Consider the following 7,963-nt stretch of genomic DNA (forward strand, 5'->3'; position numbering starts at 1 on the left):
TAAGTGTCAGAGCCTACCGAGAAAAAGTGAAATTCTTTTGTACTTTGTGCCAGTCCTTACTGCAGAGTAACAAACATGCTCAAGAATACACAGCCTAAAAAAAAGAAAAGAAGAAGAAGAAAAAAAAAAAAAGACTGCACAGCCTGCCAGATCTGGTTTGTATGCATTGGTGCTGCAAGCGGTGACATTTCACTCTGCTTTCCGTGGAGGTCATGATCTGCAACTAGCTCTTCCTGTTTAACCCCGAGACGTAGATTTCTTTAGGATTTTGATTTTGATTGACTGATTGGTTGGTTTTTGCCATTTTTTTGTTTTGTTTGTGTGTGTGTGTGTGTGTGTGTGTTGTTTTGTTTTGTGTTGAGCCAGAGTTTCCCTGTGTAGCCCCGGCTGTCCTGGACCTCCCTCTGTAGACCAGGATGGCCTCAAACTCAGAGATTCACCTGCCTCTACCTCCTGAGTGCTAAGACTGAAGGTGTGCGCCACTACCCTCCCAGCCTGTCTTATCTTTTGAGAGACTCTCATGAAGCCCAGGCCAATCCTGAGAACTCATTCTGCAGCCTGTGACCATCTTGAACTTCTGTTCCTGCTGCTCCCAGCTCTGTGGTGGAGGGATCACAGGTGTGCGCCAGGTAGTTTACACTCCTTCCCTGTGCATAACCCTGGCTGTCCTGGACCTCCCTCTGTAGTCCCAGTTGGCCTCAAATTCAGAGGACCCCCTGCCTCTGCTTCCCAAGTGCTGGGATTAAAGGCGTGCACCACTATGCCAGGCAGGAGACCTCTTCTTATGTGCTTTCCACACATGTCTCATTTCAACCTCATCTACTAGCCATATCATTTTACCCAGGGGAGGGAGAGAGAGGGAGAATGGAAGAGGAGGGAGAGCCTGAACAGCTCTGCATTGCATAACACTATTGGCCAGTGAGGGAAATAACAGTGGTCCCGTACCGCTATAAAGGAAACAGGTGTTGGTGGTAATCCCAGCACTTGAGAGCCTGAGGCAGGGCAGTTTCCAGTGTTAGACCAGCAAGGAAGTGGAGGTTAGTTTTGTGTCAGTTTGACACAAGCTAAGGTCTTTGGGGAAGAGGAAGCTCAACTGAGAAAACGCCTCCATCGGATTGGCTTGTAGATCAGCCTGTGGGGCATTTTCTTGATCAACGATTGACATGGGAGGGCCCAGTCCACGGTGGGCAGTGCCACCCGTGGGCAGGTGGTCCTCCTGGGTGGTATAAGAAAGCAGGCTGAGCAAGCCATGGAGAGCAAGCCAGTCAGCAGCATTCCTCCATGTTTTCTTCTTCAGTTTCTGCCAGAGGTTCCTGCCTTGATTTCCTGCCCTGACTTCTCTGTGGCAGAGCACAAGCTGTAAAATGAAATAAATCCTTTTCTCCCTAAGTTGCTTTTGGTCACGTGTTTATCACTAGGATGATGAACTACACAGCAAGGCCCTATCTCAATACACGTGTAGTTGGGGCTGGAGAGGTGGCTCAGTAGGAAAGAGCATTTGTTCTTACAGAGGACCTGAGGTCTGATGCCCTCCTCTGACCTCCAGGGACTCACATGGTGCATAAACATACATATACACAAACACTCATGCATATAAAACGAATACATCTAAGTACTTTAAAGTGATAATGAAGCTGAGCAATTCCTACTTCCCGGGGATGCTGTGGTCCCTGTTACTGTCCTGGGCACTGTTCTGTCCTTGTTGTTCCTGCTCTAAACCCACTGCATTGCCACCAGACAACATTACAGCAGCACAACTGTGTAGAGTACACAATACATGATGATGACAATAAGCTGTGGATCTTAAAAATCTTACCCCCGTCCCAAACAAAAAGGTTGACTGTAGAACAGATAGAAAGAACAGGGTAGGCTGGCATTGTAGCACTGACCTGCTACTCCAGTACTCGGGTGGCGAAGACAGGGAGAGCAGGAGTTTAAAGCCATCCTCTGCTGCATGGTGACTTCAACGTGGGCTTCATGAGACCCTGTCTCAGACAAACAAAAATGTGCCGTGTTACCCTGACATCTTGTGTCTATCACATCTCAATTCCATCAAAAGGCATGCTGAGTGGCAGCCATATGTATGGCCATCTATGTGTGCATAAGCACCTTTTGATGTTTGCACAACCACCAAATTTTCGATGATGCATTTCTCAGGATGTGACTGTGCCAGATATGTCAAGGATGACATATGTCACTGGTGAGTGGAGCAGTGTTTGAACTGAGTTCCCGTTTAGCCTTCCTAAGCGACTTCTAAAACAGGAGCACCGTGTTTATTTCTCCCTCCTGGCTTGTATTTAGGCTACTGCTCAGCTCTCCCCCATTAAAAACGATATTAACTGACATCCTCGTACACAATACTTTAAATCAATACGGGTGTCTCCTAGGCTGCTGTTCTGATGGTGCACTTTCCAGTCAATAACTGGGTAGGGGATCATTACCTTTTTGTAGAGTGAAATTGCTTAACATTTCTTCAGAAAGTTGTTTTGCTGTTTTGTTCTGTTTTTTCTTTTAAAGATTTGCATATTCATATGGGTGTTTTGCGTGCCGTGTACGTCTGTACACCATGTATGAAGTGCACACAGAGGTCAGAAGAAAGCATCTGTGGTGGTTTGCATGAAAATAGGCTCCACGGGCTCATGTGGAGTGGCTTTATTGGAGGTGTGGCCTTGTTGAAGTGGGTGTGGCCTTGTTAAAGGAAGCATGTCCCTGGGTTGGCTTCAAGATCTCAAAAGCCCGCACTAGACCCCTGTTCTTTCTTTCTCTCTGCTCTCTGTAAATCAGGATGTAGAACTTTCAGCTACTCCATCAGCACCACGCCCACCTGCATGCTGCCATGCTCCCTGCCATGGTAACGGACCAACCTCTGAAACTGTAGGCCGGCCAGCCCCAGTTAAATATTTTCTTTTATAAGAGTTGTCTTGGTGGCCATGGTGTCTCTTCACAACACTAGAACAGTGGCTAAGGCACTCGGTGACAATAGAACAGTGACTAAGACCCACGGACCTATAATTCTAGCACTTGAGAGGTGTGGAAATTTAGAGTTTGAGTTCAGCCTGAGCTACTTATAAATAAACAAACAATAACAACAACAACAACAACAACAACAAAAAACAGTTCTAGCAGGGAAAAAAGGGGGGAAAGCTGGGCATGGTCATCACACCTGTAATCTTAGAGGATCAGGAGTTCAGGGCCAGCTTCAGCTAAGGGGCCAGCCTGGGCTACATGTGACCCTGTCTAGAAAAAAAAAGAGAAAGACAGACTAGCTAGAGTGGTGGCTAAGTAGTTATGATCACTTGCTACTCTTCCAGAGGACCTGATGAGTTTGGTTTCCTGCACCCAGATGGTGGCTCGCCATTCCATGCCCACTTCTCCCTTTGCGTTTCCAGGCTCATTGTGTACTGAGCTGGACTGGAGGCGGGAGTGAAGCTTACCTGGGGTGGCTGGGTGTTATACAGAATCTTGGTTGACATGAGTGAGAAACAGCCTTCTCAGGAGACAGCGTCAGTGAGACGGCTGTTTAATTGGGGAGTGGGCAGAGGTTTTCGGGGTGAGTGTAGATCATCGGCCAGGGCCGAGGTGCTAGGAATGCCTTATTTGCATGAAAGGGTTTCCAGGTGCTGGCTGGACATGACCTTATAAAAAGAGAGGAAGTTTAACCTGTAACCTGGCTGACAGGCCAACAGACTACCAGGAGGGTGGCAGAGGTGGGGGCCAGGACATGCAGGCCCAGGGCAGGTCCTATTCCTGCTGGTCTCAAGACAAGATTTTCAGGGTTTAGACGTGCTTAGCACTCTTGCTCTGGACCTGCTCACCCAGCTGCATGGCTCCGCAGCCCCGCAGTGGCTGACATCTGTAACAGGGCCCCAGAACTTAGTCAGCCCTGAGACCTTAGCACAACTCCATGGTGGGAGTACCGTTTAGGCTGTAAAACTCAGCACGTAGACAGCATCACCTGCCAAAACTAAAACAAAGACCCGATCCATCAAAGCTCATAGTCCTGGGAAAGTCTCTACATACAGTAACTTTGCTTTTTGGCTTCTGTAGCTCTGCTTCCAGCTAACTGTTCTTGTTAACTGAACTATGTCAGCCCAGGACATGGTTTTTGTGCTTAAGAGCTCATCCTAAGAAAGGCTTGGGCTATACTGGGGTTCCCAAACATCCAGTGTAGTTACCGGCCAGCTAATAAATGGCTTAAACCTAAGTCCGAGCAGTTCTTTCTGGTGGATATTCCATAACAACAACCACCTACAATCGTAGGTCCAGATGATCTTTGGTCTTCTAGCCTCCATGGGCACTGCACACAGGTGGCATGCATACATACAGGCTAGACACTCACACATATAAGATAAAAATAAATAGCTCTTGAAAAAGAAAAATGAAGGATAAGCAGAGGAGGGGTGTGGCTTAGTGATACAATACATAACACGTGCTTAGCATATGTGAGGCAAAAAAGTAATATTCCTAAATTCATACTTGTAAAAAAAATTTTGAGGATAACAGTGAGTGTTATTAATGTGTTTGGCACTCAGAAAGTGTTTAATGAATTGCTCAATAAATAGTTCTGATTTAATTACCCAGCATTAAACATAAACACTCAGGGCGTATAGTGTACACATCCCCCCTTTTTTCCTTTCTTCCTTCTTCCTGGACAGAACTTGTAATGGACAGAGAAGCCTCCATGGACTATGGAGGTAACTTTGATAGAAACTATGTGAAGACTGGTGGAGTAGAAAGATAAACTTTTGATTTCTAAAGAAACCATGAAATTACCTTAGCAATTTTAGACAGTTTATCTCCAAATGCTTTTTTTCTTTCTCTTTCGTTTTCTTTCTTTCGTTTTCTTTCTTTCTTTTTCTTTCTTTCTTTCTTTCTTTCTTTCTTTCTTTCTTTCTTTCTTTCTTTCTTTTTAAAACAGGTTTCTATATGTAGCTCTGGCTGAAATTCTCTATATAGATCAGGCTGGTCTTGAACTCACAGAGATCATCTGGCGTTTGCCTCCTGAGTGCTGAGAATAAAGGGGTACACCACCACACCTGGCTCAAATGCTTCTCATCTAGAAAACGTTTTTTTTTAAAGGATCACACTATGTGGCTCAATGAACTCACTATGTAGCCCAGACTGGCCTCAAATTCCTGATCCTCCTGCCTCAGCAACCCCAATACTGAGATTACAAGTATGTGCCACCATGCCTATCTGAAACTCCTCATTTTTTTTGTTTTTGTTTTGTTTTTCAAGGCAGGGTTTCTCTGTGTAGCTTTGGCTGTCCTGGACTCACTTTGTAGACCAGGCTGGCTTCTAACCCACAGAGATCCGCCTGCCTCTGCCTCCCTGAGAGCTGGCATTAAAGGTGTGCGTCACCATGTCTGGCAACATTTCTTAATTCTCTTCAATTTTTTTTTTTTCTTTTCTACTTAGTGTACTAAGTCTAACTTTGCTCACCTTCGAGCCTTGAGCTAAGTTGTGGGCAGAGAGCAATGTTGGTCAGGGAGAAATTATTGCTAGGCAGTTGGAGTTGGGGACATCCGTTTTAGAACTAGATACAGAGCCAAGAAGGACCCTGAACTCTTGACTGTGGGATTGCAAGTGTGCACCTCAATGCTGGCTTGGCGATTCTTGTTACAAAGTGGTAGAAGGAACACGAGGACCTTTCTTCTGCCTCTGGACATTGTCCTAAAGATAAGATATTTCAGCTTCCAAACCATCTGCTGAGCATGTGAGAAGCCAGTCTGGTGACCCAGCTAATGCCTGATGACAGCAGAACGGGGAGAAAGAGGAACCTGGGTAGCCGTGGAATGTGCAGGCCTGCCACTAAGTTAACGTACCTGGAATCTGCCAAGTACAGACTCCCGTGCATCTGGGATCACGGCATCCTTCCAATGCTGAGCCCGCTACAGCTGGATGTTAGGCAATTTGTAGCAAACTTCTCAGTAAAGCCAGCGGAGGATAAGGTCCAAGGTGTGGCCACCCAGTAAAAGGCTAGCTGATAGGAAGTGTGGGTGAAGGTCACGGATGGTCAGGAGGTAAGGAGTCAAGAGGCCAAAGTAGGGTACGGACAACCTCAGGAAAAGAGAGTTGACCAAGGAGACGGCAGGGCTTAGGGGGATAAGAAGAGCACAGGGCAGGAGCCAGTCCTCAGAGAATGAAGAGGTGAGGGGAAGTGTGAGGGCAGACAGAGGGGAAGACCCTGAATGGTTTGGAGCTTAAAGAGCTGGTGTTTTGATGTGAAGGGGAAAAGATATTAGTCAGGATCATTTTGCTTATAAAGAATGAAAAGCAGTTGCTGCTTGGTAAAACGGTGTACAATGGGGCTGCTGAGACAGCTCAGCAGTTAAGAACCCTGGCCACAAGCTGAGCATGGTGGTGCAGGCCTTTAATCCCAGCACTCTGGGAGGTAGAGGCAGGTGGATCTCCGTGAGTTAGAGCCAGCCTGGTCTACAAAGTAAGTCCAGGAAAGCCAAGGCTACACAGAAAAACCCTGTTTCAAAAAAGAACACTGGCTGCTCTTCCAGAGGTCCTGAGTTCAATTCCTGCAACCACACGGTGGCTCATAACCATCTCTAAAGGGATCTGAAGCTCTCGTTTGGTGTGCAGGTGTACATGCAGGCAGACCACTCCTACATTAAAAAAGAAAGTACATAAATAATTAATTTTTAAAATGGTGCACAGCTGTAATCCCCGGTAAGTAGTTTGTTGAGACAGGAGAATAGGAGCTTCAGGTCAGCCAGAGCTCTGCAGTGAAACCCTGCCCCCAAACACCCAAACAACAACAGAAACCCGAGCATGGCTAGTGTTCCTGTAACCCCAAGATTTTTAGGATGGGGAGCCAGATGGGTCTCTGATGGTTGCTGACTGCCAGCTAAGCCCCAAACTGGAAGAGAGCTAAACAAAGACAGAGACCTTGTCTCAAGAGAACAGAGGGGAAACTGATAGAGGGAGACATCAGATTTCTTTCTTTCTCTGCTCTCCAGTGCACACCTGTACACACACACACGCACACGCACACGCACACACAAACACACTAAACAAAAAAAACACAGAAACAAACAAACAAAAAAATCCACAAAATGAAACAATCCTGCCACTTAGATCTCTCCTGCTTTGGAAGCCTCTGTCCTGCCCTTCTTTCTAGTATGGATCCTCCAGTGCTTGCCTTTTTCTTGTCAGCTTACAGCAAGTATGTATGCAGGATTTGAGCTTTTGGTCTGATACACACGTTGAAAGTATCTGTTCTCATTCTGGGGCCTCCTTTTCACTTTTGAGCAAACACTTGTTAATTCCACATCCAGGGGCTAGAGAGACGGCTCAGTGGTTAAGAGCACTGACTGCTCTTACAGAGGTCCTGAGTTCAATTCCCAGCAACCACATGGTGGCTCACAGCTATCTGTACTGGGATCTGATGCCCTCTTCTGGCCTGCAGGAATACAGGCAGATAGAACACTCATATACATAAAATAAATAAATAAGTCTTTAAAAAAAAATTCCACATCCAATGCTACGGGTGTAAAGAGGATATTTTTCACTATGTTTTTCCCTTTAAGAGTTCAGGGTGTGGGCAGCCTTGCTGACTTGGCACTTCTCAAAGTACAAGGTTCTTTTTCTTAAGATTTATTTTTATTTTGTATGATTTATTTTTTTTTTGGCACATATAGATGACCATCACTTGTATGCTCGGTGCCAGAGGAGGTCAGGAGAGGACAGACAATCCCATTGGAGCTACCGATAGATATGAGCCACCATAAACGTGAGGGGAACCCAACCCAGGTCTTTTGGAAGAACAGCCAGTGCTCTTCACCTCGGAGCCACCTCTGCAGTCCCTGCAGTACTGGATTTTGAACTTCTTTCCCTCTTGCTCTCCCGCTGCCACCAGGTCACACAGTGAGCTCTGGTCCTCTGGGTCGATGAGGTCAGGTAGTGCAGCTTGGCCACCACAGACTGCAGATTGGGTGGGAGGGGCTGGGGA

At 46.4% G+C, this 7,963-nt stretch overlaps 1 protein-coding gene across 1 annotated transcript in view; it reads right to left on the reverse strand.

Annotated features, from left to right (window-relative positions):
* The window catches only part of Itch (itchy E3 ubiquitin protein ligase), a 115,985-nt gene extending 114,000 nt beyond the window's left edge, over positions 1-1,985 (reverse strand). The window contains exon 1 of the mRNA XM_060383027.1: positions 1,890-1,985. The gene's annotated coding sequence lies outside the window, so the exon portion shown is untranslated. The remainder of the gene's footprint in view (positions 1-1,889) is intronic.
* Positions 1,986-7,963: the final 5,978 nt, after the last annotated feature.

The sequence above is a fragment of the Meriones unguiculatus genome, chromosome 4 (genome assembly GCF_030254825.1).
Source record: "Meriones unguiculatus strain TT.TT164.6M chromosome 4, Bangor_MerUng_6.1, whole genome shotgun sequence".
Lineage (NCBI taxonomy): Eukaryota > Metazoa > Chordata > Mammalia > Rodentia > Muridae > Meriones > Meriones unguiculatus.